The 12,208-nt window shown below is 33.6% G+C and overlaps 1 long non-coding RNA gene across 6 annotated transcripts in view; it reads left to right on the top strand.

Annotated features, from left to right (window-relative positions):
* LOC135695331 (uncharacterized) overlaps positions 1-12,208 on the top strand; it is a 76,467-nt gene that overhangs the window by 44,453 nt on the left and 19,806 nt on the right. For all 6 annotated transcript variants that reach the window (XR_016143969.1, XR_016143968.1, XR_016143966.1 and 3 more), the window contains 2 exons: positions 6,146-6,229; positions 6,742-6,858. This is a non-coding gene — a long non-coding RNA (uncharacterized LOC135695331). The remainder of the gene's footprint in view (positions 1-6,145; positions 6,230-6,741; positions 6,859-12,208) is intronic.

The raw sequence follows: 12,208 nt of genomic DNA, 5'->3' as shown, positions 1-12,208 counted from the left end.
TCTTTCTATTTAGCAATGTTAATTATCTAGATGAAATCTCAAGGCGCTGCCACAACTTCTATACACGATGACGTCATAACCTGTTTCTTGAACGTAGCACGTAATATCTAGCCTGTATCTTAGCAACAGAGCTATCTTATCTCCTCACTTTTCCAAAGCTAAAAACCATTAAACAGTCACCCTTGTCGCTCCTGTTACATTGATTCTCTCATCATGGTTTACAAGTTTCCTTGCATGATACAACGATTCTCTATTTTGTTTGTATGTGAGCTGTTCGGCCATGTCAGTGACAGTTTTTCACCAAACATTTTCACTGCCAAATATCTATGAACCTGAACCTTTTAGTAGTCAATGAAACAAAAGACGATGCTGATGAATGTTTGCTCTAGCTCATATAACTGGGTGTGACTTCTTTTGAACAGCACTTGATGCCCAGGCACTGTTTTCTAACTAACTAATTGAATTTTTCAAGATTGCACTATCGTTGTTTGCCCAAACCATTCTTGTAAAGCTTTGTACAAAACCAAACAAGACAGCGAACGCAGAAGCGTCACATTCAAAAGGCGATATTAAGGTCGTGAAATCGCTGCAAGTTGAGCGATTCCTACAAAATTACTGTCTTTCTTAACAACCCAATTAATCTAAGGTATTTTCGTGATCCGTTATAATGGGAACAAGCCACGTGTTAGCTGCGTTCTCTTGTGCGCAATTAGAATGGCCGCTGTGTTTTGCGCGACCCACGTATAATCATTGCCATGGCCTCACAGTACATAGTACTTATCAACGTTTAAGGAGCGCAGAAAACTGTGTCTCAGCCAAGTTGGGCAGCTGATTTTGGAAAACTTTTCACTATAACTTTATAGACAGTTATTCTGCCTCCGTCATAAGAACTTTTTGCTGTTTTCAAAGCGGATCTATTGAGCTATTATTTTTCACAATCTAGAGTTTAAAGGACAATTTTTTACAGTTCAACAAAGAACACATCAATACATTTGGCAAATATCCTTGTTTTCTGTGAACTAGTATTGAGCAACTGTGAATTTGCGCAATTAAAATTGTACAAAAGAAATAAACCGCTTTTCGTATAGAACTAGCCAAGAGAAAGTAGATGTGCGTGTCATTTCTTCAGCAAATTTGCTCATTTTGACCCAGTACCAATCGCTTCAAAACTGCTCTCGCATCACAAGATATATGATTCTTCTTTACATCAATCTTCTTTTTAAGTATGAATTATAACTAAATAATGCTTTACTTCAGCTTATTTGAGATTTTGTCTGCATCATTTATTTATACCTGCTATTCCACTTTGAAATTTTAGTTATCTAGTAAATGGCTATGCAGAAGATCCAACGAACGCTAATCATACATAAAAAATCTCTCTTTAGCTTCAATACGATATAATATAGATGGCGTCTTGTCCTCATCTTCATAGACGAACGATTTTCAACTTCTCAGGCGAAAACAACATGCCATTTTGGATTTTATTTGACCACCAAACAAAACATTTATTACGTCTGTCAGAAAAATCGATCGGCAGTGGTATTTTGTGGACAAAACAGCTGAAAGAAATCATCTACATACAAACCAATTTCAGTGAAGTTTCGAAAAGCAAAACTTGTTGGGGATTTTTTGTTTTTACTTCTAACCTTGATTTGCGTTCACCGATCGACCCGTAAGATTTAAAGCTCAAAATTGATCGAAAGCAAGCCATAATCCAAAAGTATTTTCATTTTTACGCTTCTACTTCTTTTGACAAAATGGAAGTGAATTTTGAATCAAATTTGTTTTAAATTCAAAAGAATCTTTCAGTCGATGTAAATTTTTTCCCTTAATGCATACTATTATAATTTTCAAGTCATTTTTCAATTAATTTGTATGCAGCTATTTTAAAAATATACTGGGATTTCTTTTATTGCACGGTTCCTGAAAAAGAGAGTTGTAAGCTGCTATTTGACCGAGAATCCTGAAAACACACGCATCTCACCACACACAATACTTGCTTCCGAGAAGGCAGTGAACTGGTCGTTTACTTTCATATTAACTTTTTTAAGAGCTGGCAGAGATCTTTGTATCTGTTGGTTTGGGTTTTTAAATAGTATAGTGTTTGAAAATTATTGAGAACAGTTATCATTTAACACTTTGATTACTGTGATCACGAGAATAATAATTTGAGCACTCTTATGAGACAGCATGGTAATCGAATAGTCCTTTACCATGAGGAAGGCCAATAACAACAAAATAGATATGAATACTATGCCTATCCTTGTTTTTCAACTTTCTAAGAAATGTATTTCAATATATGAGAGATTCTGCCAGAAGAAGGATGAGCATTTATCTGGACTCTTGTGAAAACGTTTAGGCCACAACTTTATCCACTGCTACGAAAGTTGGTCTTCTTAAGCCTAATATCAGTTTCAGCTATAAAAACTTGATGAGGGTAAACTCCAGTGGCCAAACCATAAAGACGAAGGTTAAAATGCCAGTTTTAGAATCAAATTCACCAAAGCTTAATTTTTAGCCTATTTATTCAAAAATAAACGCATTATATAAATTTGCTGGAAACATAAACATAAGCTTTTTGTGCCCATGCGATCGTTGCCTCTTTTGCTAGAATTTAAAGAAAATTCCTTTTAGATATCATAATATATAATTCATTAAGAATGCCTTTGATTAAGAATTCATTAAGAATGCAATTAAGAATGTATTTGAATAGTAACACATCTGTATTCAAGGTAATAGAATTTCTAGTCAAATAATGTAACTTCGTTGTCATTAGTTACCTATTTGTAGAAGCAGCTCTTCGATATCCGTTTTATATGTTCCCTCTATTTAAACAGGTATCTTTTTTATGTAGATTTCAAGAATTCTACAAGAACAATAAACAAAACACGATCATATATATGTATCTATATGTTTGGATCTGGCACACTCCTACATGGTTATGCCAATTACAATATGACTGCTTCTTTTTAAAATAACGATAATATAGTTAGCAAATAAATATAGTACCAAAATTAAAATATAATAGTTTGATTGTTAAAAACACGACGTTTCGAGCATGTACTCGTTTTCAAATCAACTGAAAATTTTTCTTTCAATTTTTAATATAGTCTTTCTTTTTAAAATGTTTGCTATAGTAAACAATTTGGGCCTATGTAAGATAAAAGGCAAAGCCTATGCAAAATTCAGTAATTTTGGAACTCGGATGCTACAAAACAAAGAAAGTTAATAGACAGTTCAATTAAATGTTTGTTTGCATACAGAGATCATATGTTGTATAGTGAAAAGGGTTTTCAGTCAATGATAGCACGAAATATTTAAAGTACGAAATGCTACCATGTCTTAAAGTTGTTTTGGCTTGTCTTTTTAATAGTTTTTTTGCGAGGACTATTAAAACTCTAACAATCTGAGAGTTTTAAAAGTCTTATCTTTTTTTAATATTCATGAATCGATACTTGTTTCATGTTTTTGGTCACTGGCAATTTAGGTCAAGGATTTTATGAGATCCCGTATGTTGTATGACAAAATTATATTTTATATCACCTAAACCCAACGACCTTTAGAAGAACGCAAGAATCTAAGTCAATTCTTACTGAGGGGGCTGCCGGAAGGCAGTGAATATTCTACCAATATAAAGGCACCAAGTTACCTAAATATAATTTGATATTTCTTTCCTCTTGTACTTTGTTTACTTAGACTTTGGTTGAACTACGTTAACAGAAGTATACGTGTCATGATTCAAGATCTGGAGAATGAATGAACTTATATAAAAATGTGAAAAGATGGTGAATAATGTGCAGTTAAAAAACATATTGTACATGAGAAGAAGACCAGACTTTTTAGGAATATAACAATTGGTTGTTTGGTAATTTAAAAAAAAAAATTTGCAGTTCGAGTATGATTTTTATGCCCAGCTCAGGCAGTACAATAAATATCAGATGTTTACAGATTTTGCCATAAATAAGTTTATGATTTTGTTTCGTAAAAAGATTTTTTACATCTTTTAATCGTTTAGAGACTGTGCATTTCAGATGTATTTGAAAGCATCAATTGAAGGCTAGTTTGTAAAAAGTTCTAAAGAAGATGAAAAAATAATATGATCATAAACTGCGAATATTGTATAAAAAACTTAAAAAATCTAATAAAGGCTAGTTTAAACTTCAAAGACTGGTTTTATAAATATTAAATATTCTATTTGCAATACTATTTATAACAGTCACTAGTTTCTTATGTTAATTATGTTAGGTTTATTATGTTAAGGAAAATGCCCAAGAGGCCAATAGCGAACTTTACCAAAGGAAAAGGAAGATGATATAAGTAGAGAAAGAGGTGAAGTTAACTTTGTAAATTATAGTTTTGATGGAAGTTTGCCTTTAACGATTCGGAAAGTAATAAAAACAATGTCTGACAACTGCAGTTTTAGGCCAAGCACTTAATGATTATCACAAATCAAATTTGAAGCAACAACAGTTCTTTTAAATTATCTGGCTTTATAACTGCTTCCTTTAAAACCATGGAATTGCAAAGAAGCACTCTTGCTTTTGAAAAGGCAAAAAGAGAGTTAGAACTATCTTTGTAGTCATTGAAGAATCAAAGTAGACATTAACTTCTGTAAACTCTATTTTCAAAGTCTTCTTTTTCTGTTTGTTTGAACTTATACCTTCTTTTTAGAAATAGCGAAGAGTTGATTACTTTTGAAATGGCCACAATTATAAAAATAATATTCTTCTCTGTAAACTTTAGAAGAGACTCAGTAATATGCTTTCAGATAGTCAAGAAATTTGAGAACTGAAATTAGTGCCATGTGCCCATATTCTTTAGTGCCATGTGCCCATATTCAACTTACTTTTCTTACAACTGTTATGCCTTAAATGAATTCAAGAAAAATCTTTGCTATTTTGAGATCGTGCAGCCTGTTAGAAGAATGGTAGTTCTGGAGCACTTTTCGTCCGGCACTCTTCAGAGTGTAAATGACGGATAGTGACAGAAAGAAAGTAGAAAATTTATGTCGAGATGTTTCTCGAAAGTGTCATGAGAGGAAGAAAGACGCGCCTGATTGGTTCTTTTGTTTGTCACCAATCAATAACTGTCAACCTCTCATCAAGTTGAATAATCAATGATAGAAAACAACACAAAATGCTCAAATAGAATGCTTATTACTGAAGATACGACTTAAGGAATTTTCTAGGAAATTCAAATTCAGAATGTAACTATAACTTGAGTAAGAAAGCTTTGGAAACCAAGCTTTAGAATTTCAGATTTTGTACAGTTTACAACTTTGTATGGAAAACAATTGTTGCTGTACGCTCCAATGTTTGGTTTTTTATTTCAACTGACCTATAAAAATGATTTCATCAAGCTTCGTTTTGTTTGGAGCTCGCTCAGTTTCAAAAGAAATAGGGCTACGAACAGCGACGAGATGCTTTTTCTCAAAACAAATGCTTGAGAAAAAACAAGGAAAAAAAATGAAAAAGGCCAAAGCAAATAAAAACATTGTTAGGAGTGACAGTGAAGTTCGGGGACCATTTCTCAGATGGTTATTTTGTACTGCACCAACATGTTTCAAAAACGAGGCAAACCGACCTCGTGTTTGGTTTAGTCAGAACTAAGTTGAGGCTCAGGCTTATTGATTCACTAGTCCATTCGATGCTTGAAGTTGTATTTCTAATGGCAACGTTGATTTCAGTTTTTCCATAGCTGCAACTCTTCACAATTCTTTATTGTCAGCTGAAGTTACTCTTTGGTTACACATTGAGCCATATAGAAGTAACTAGAGTATTCAAATGTAAGAAGTCTTTTCCTGCCGAAAGTACTATGCTAACACGAAGTACTATGACTTGTTGGGTGCGCACGTTTCGTTTTTTGCAATGTTTTTTACCAATATTCAGTAAACTGTATTAACCGTTTTGGACCTGAAATCGTGGACAGTCGATGCTGGGTTTTTCATCCTCATCTCCCTAGCTCAATGTTGCTATTACCCTACAAATGGGCGTAAACCCCCGCTTGGATTTGGGGGGGGGGGAGGTAGATATGGAAATATATATGTCATATATTTGAGTGATTTTTGCAACAGCTATGCCGAAGATTGTAGATTTCAAGTATAGAAAAGAAGAGTCTCTTTGCTAATACTCTACTTTTATTTCAGATTCACCTTTCCATGGCCTTTTTCCCGAAGTCGTTCATGGAGATTTAGCGTTATCCAAATGTTTGCTCGGATATTTACTCGCAGGTGTGTATTCCTTTACAAAAAGTTATTTAAGCGCGTAGAAAATCGAGTTTTCATTAGTTAAAATGCGTTTAGATGCAGCGAGAAGATTTTGTTGCAATAGTTTGTGACACGGAAGAGCTAGGCATTTTCTTCAGCTCTCGCGTTCTATTCTAATCACAACTGAATTATCAGCAAATGTCACAGCCATGGTTAACTGTAGAGACTGGGCGTGAGTATATCATTAGGACATTTGATGACCACGTATAAAAGAGGTATTTGCTATACTTTTTCGTAAATACAGAGAGTATAAACAAGTTCATTCTTATTAATATAGATACAGTGTGCAGATTCACAATAGAAAGCAAATGACTGAAGCTTCAAGAAGCTCAAGCTTTAAGCGGTTATCAGTTTAAGCACTTTTAAAAATTGCCAAGGGTTCTTTGCTACCATAATCTTCAAAACTAATTACACTTTATGAATAAAACCTCTTAATGGTTAACTTGCTACAGTGTTGATGTGGTCTTCTTCTCTAGGAACAGACGGATTTACAATTGTTTGCCACGGTTAAAATAGTATACAGATGCCAATCTGCTTTGAGAGGAATGAAATATCTGACAAGAGAATAAAAATATGCCCCATTTATATAACAGGTAATTTGTAATGTTTTCAGTTTTATCACTTCATTTAAGCTCTTTTTCTTTTCCAGCGCTAGACGTCTTTTTTTCGTTAAAGCTTTTAGGCACCCGATAGGCCTGCTTTGGTTTGAATCTTCTGTCTATACTTTGTATTGCGCCACAGAAAATTTGACTCGTGCCCTGTATTTCCTACGGCAAACCACTTGATCTTCTTTCTATAATACACTTCATTGAACGCAGTCCTCCCATTGGGAAATAAGATAATATAAGGAGAAAATCCGAACGAGGAAGGAAGAAGGATAAGCGGCGCTGTGAGTTTGCAGAGTAGCAGGAAATAATGTCGCGACTTACTTTTCGTAGCTGTTTGATTCATTGATAGAATAGGGTGGTATTTGATCGCTGCTTTGTTAATCTATTACAGCTAGGTTAAGTTTCTGCCAATAAAGGTATAAATTCAGTTAAGACAAGGATTTTTTTTACAACGAAACATATGAGATCTCTGTTGATTCTAAAGGATGGATCAGTATATGAGCATTTTCTTTATCATTTTGTTAGAAGTCACATCGAGATCGTTTTTGTTCGTCTTTAGCATGCACAAACCAACCCATCTTGCCCTTAGATTACTTAGCTATCTGATTTTTTCAGTTATTTGACTTTCCCGGGCTCGAACACTGCAATACCTTTACTTATATTTTCTTGCTGACTGCTATAGTAGAGATTACTTTTACAATTCCTACTACGCTATCTCACAAAGCACCCTCTGATACTGTTCTTTAGGCGATGACTTGTAATACTCTACCACCCCTAACATATGTCTGTGTATACTTCAAATCTAATTTACTACCATATAAGCCTTTAGAGCAAAGGCCCATAAACATCACTAGCAATTCCGTGTCTGTAGGTCAGTAATGAATAATTTTTCTGCGCTGTGCTTCTCGCGAATCGTCAAAAAAACCCGTAGTCCCAAAGCTGTCCTGAAACATCCGAATTTATAACTTCAAAATTTAATTTACATTTCAACAAATGGTACTTGGCAAAATCAGCCCCTTGTGAGCCTACAAACTTGCGATTCAACAGTTTGAGCTTTTGATATATCTTTTCCTTCTTATTTTCTGATATTTTTTTTTTATTTCTGTAGTTTCTTATTCTTAATTCTTTCATCACTCCAGAGACCTTTTTGAAAGCACGTTTCGTCTTTTCCAAACCACCTATTTAGCAGACGTTGAATGTTCCTTCTCAGAGTTTTTATCAAAACAAATGTCCCTTTAGATCTCTACTATTTTTCTTTGTCACAAAATTTTCTCTCTATTTGATTCCTTTTTTCTTTAAAGCCTCGTTTTCCCCTTTTTCCTTTCATGAATACCAGTCAGTGTCCTTTTAACCAATCATCTATCGACAATCAGAGCCACAGGTACAGCGAAAGGTTTATCAAAGTCTTTTAATAGCAACAAGTAGCTACTCTTATAAATCATTTCTTTTATGGTAGCCAATTTTTAATGTACTAATCTCAAAGTTATTTTAGTAAGCCTCAAAATACATAATCGTATTTGATCATAGATCTTTGAACGTTTTTCCTATAGTTAATCGTATTTTTTACCACAAGTCACATCATACTCTTCAACATAAACCGATTGTAGAAAATACGCCCCTCTTTTTTACGTGTAACAGCTACGAGGATCAATGATCTCATAATAACAAAAAAAGGAGAGGTTGCAATGAATCTGTTATCGAAGTTTGAAATGCCTAAGATTCTTTTGGCTCGGGTTCCAAGGGAAGTCGTTAACAGCTCATATTTTTTTATTCACCCATATAAGACCATTTCGATTTGCCATGCCCATTTTTATATATTCCCAATTCAATTTTCAAAGTGAAATCGTACATTTAGAGGACGCTTAGGGAGCCCATACTTGGGAATAATACTAGGCCAAAAGACCACAGAAGTCTTAAGAAAGACGGAGTCATTGTCTGAAAGAATTACTGTTAAATTATTTCTCTATCAGGGACAAACGTTTCGGCAAATCGAGATCGATTAATTTGAATAGAACTGTTCTTTTCGCTGTTAAAACGGGAAACACGTCCTTCTTATTCAAGTTTGTGGAAATTTTTTCTCTATTATATGACTTTAATTCTTTCATCATTTGACTTAAATCCAAAGAAAAGGAATGAAACAGCACACTTTAATTCTCTTATTATGAATTAACTGTGATACGTGTTTCATAATTAGCGTTTTTCAAAGTGGATTGAATGTATATGGTCATATCTAAGAGATAGGATCTTTGCTTATCCATTGCCAGCCCAGGTGTTATAGGACCCTGAAAAGCAAATGACTTTTTAATCTCATCACTTTGAATAATGGAAACGGTCAGGTGTTTTATTGCCGAAACAAAAAGGCTTTTCTACTGATTTCTGAATCAACATGGAAATTAATTAAGGAAAAGCAGTTATTTGACCCCTGGACGAACTCCATTCAATGTCAAAAACTGCTAATCGCTTAGCGACGTTTTGTTGGGTGTGTCTGTGTGGAGAGAGTTTCGGAGAGAAAGAGGGGTGCAAACACAGGCCGCTCTCTGTACATGACCCATGACTGTGTGACTGAACTTGAGCAGGCTTCTGCAAAAGAGATGATCAAATTTAACTTTCCAGCATGTCAAATTGCTTGTCAACCTAAAACGCTGATTATCACCGAAGACATTTCACTGAAATCAAGGATAAAAAACTGATGTTTTTATTTCTTTTATCTGCTGAATTTTTAGAGAGACATTCATTGTTTACTGGTAGAAAGTCTAATGACAGATTAATTTAAATTTAAGAGCAATCAGCTTATGGATTAAATTACATTTTAGCAATGATATGTAGCTTCAACGTTTCGGAGAAATCGGGGATTAAAAGTCACATGTATGGCGCAATAGATATACACACTTTCAACTTGTAATTGCAGACAAACCCAATCAAAATATTAGCAAAGAACAATTAAATATCCTTAGCCACGATGCACAAGCTGGAAATATGCTTACAGCATTGTTACTCTTATACATATTCTATTGAAGGGGAACAAAAAACTGTGTTTAAACGTCGTTCACTTCCAATTAGAATAGCGGTCTTATGTATTCTCTCAAAATCTCCACGAGGCCCTCTTGTTCATCTATGTCGACACGAGGGCATATCTGTACATGTGCACACCTTTCCATGTTGTTTTGGCTTTTGAAGGCGTGCTAAATTATATCTCGAAGGTGCACTCGTGTTGAACAAGGAAAAGAGCAATTGCTCTTTATTGTTCTCGCCTTTGCTGACTTAAAAAGGGTAGTTGTTTTCATTTTTGGATTGTTCTTCTCTATAATAGCCTCCTGTGGCCACTGGGAGATTCGTGGGAATGTGCAACTAACTCTTCTCAAGGCGGCAAACCAGTTTCTAGTAGATATATCCATATTTTAGCGTACTTTCCACGTGCCCCAAATGAAGCCACTTGCTCTGTTCATTTGCTAACAGCCTCGTAACAAGAGCAGTCAGGCCTAGCTCTTTGCTTTCTCTCTTTCATACTCTGCCTCGGTGTCATTCAAGTAATAATTACGTCATCAATATTGAAAGGCAAAATTGGTTTTTGATAACATTATGTTGGTTATTGTTTGTGTAATTTTTTTCATTTGTGCCTTTGAGCTATCAAATCGTTATCAGTTTGACTGTGTTGCTTTGTCAACCATTGACCACATTTCCAATAGACAAGATAAAGCTTAAAGTTGATGAGGGTTTTCAATATAATTTCCAATCAAGTTTGAAATTTGAATGCTTTAGATATTTAAAACTGTTTATTTCTCACAACACCCAAAGTTGAAACATTACATCCTTGAGTAGATTTAATATTATTTGATTATATCGAGACATAAAAGCCTAAGATTAATAGACAAGTTTCTGATTCATGATTGCATTAAAGACTTTACCTTCATCGGTTTCCAGTTCCATTAGCAACAAAAATGATTTCAGTTCTAAGATATTATCAAGCAAGATATTTTTTCTGGTTATCATCTAATATTGTAGAAATATTAGCACCTTGTATCCTTTAAACATGAGGTACTATTTATTTCAGATGGTTATTGCAGGCTCCTCCTAATTTGGCTGATATTGAAAATAATTAAGGAAAGAGGTTTAGTTCTAATCTTATTCTTATAGATCATGAAACCCATCAGTCATATAAATTACATTTTTTTCTGACATATCTTTCAAAATGTTTCAAAGTCAAATTTAGATTCTATCGTTTTACTATTGAATATCTTTATTTATCTTCCTTTGATAACCAAACATGTCGTGTGCCATAATATTTTGTTATCATTTTGAATAAAAAAGATAGCTTTCTAAGACATCACAATTTGCGACAAAGCTATGTAATATATTGAGATAAAAATAATCACGTTAGTCTCTGACAAACGACACCATGGCAACAAGCAAAAACATCTTTTGTTGTGAAAAATTACTTGTGTAAATAATTTCGTATAATTAAAATTGTTTAACTTAAACATTCCTTTGTCAATTCGTGCATGTAGCAAAACATTTTTGTTCTTTATTCAAAGTTCGTACAATCTCTAGCTATACTCAAGTTAATTAAAACAACTAATTTAAATTACCAACGCTAAATATAATTCGAATCAAATACAACCGATTTTTGCATACGTATTCCTTGCAAAGATCACATGTACAATTGGACACTGAAAATTCTGAGAATTTTTCTTTGAATATTTGTATAGTTTGGGAGTATTTGATTTCGTTTGAAACTAAGTTTCATATTTGGCTACATCTGTACGATATGTTGCTAACAAAATTTTATCGCTTTGCATAACAATTATTAAAAGCTTCTACAGTATCTAAAATTCTTGTTTTTTTTTCGTTCAAAAATTATTTTGTGCACAGTAGTGTATCGTATTAATTTACAGTTATTTGTTATGCGTGTTGTGCAGCCTGGACTTAAAATGACTCATAATAAAGTATACCCTTCTCATGATATGCATACCTTTGATAGAATTTAAATGCTATTTGATTCATTAATTTAAATTAACACACTGGCTGAATCCTTTTGTTAAAGTATAAATGAAGTCAAAAAATCAAAAGCAATTTTCTAAGAAATTCCTTTTGATGATGCACATTTTATAGAAAGTTTGAATTCCTTAAAGAAAGTTAAATGAAGATATTTTCTATGTTTATCTATGGTAAGTAACGCTATTACACGATAGGTCTAAACTAACACTACTTCATGCGCACAAATTTCAATAGAATTGTTTCTCATTCAGTTTCGCAAACATAGAACAGTAATTGTCTTCCAAAAGTTTCAAAATTTTATGTTAATTAAAAATACTGTTTTGTATCTGATCTGATAGCA

This window comes from Rhopilema esculentum, chromosome 2, assembly GCF_057945365.1.
Source record: "Rhopilema esculentum isolate cy_ngs chromosome 2, ASM5794536v1, whole genome shotgun sequence".
NCBI classification, from domain to species: Eukaryota; Metazoa; Cnidaria; class Scyphozoa; order Rhizostomeae; family Rhizostomatidae; genus Rhopilema; species Rhopilema esculentum.
This window is presented reverse-complemented; position numbering and strand designations above follow the sequence as displayed.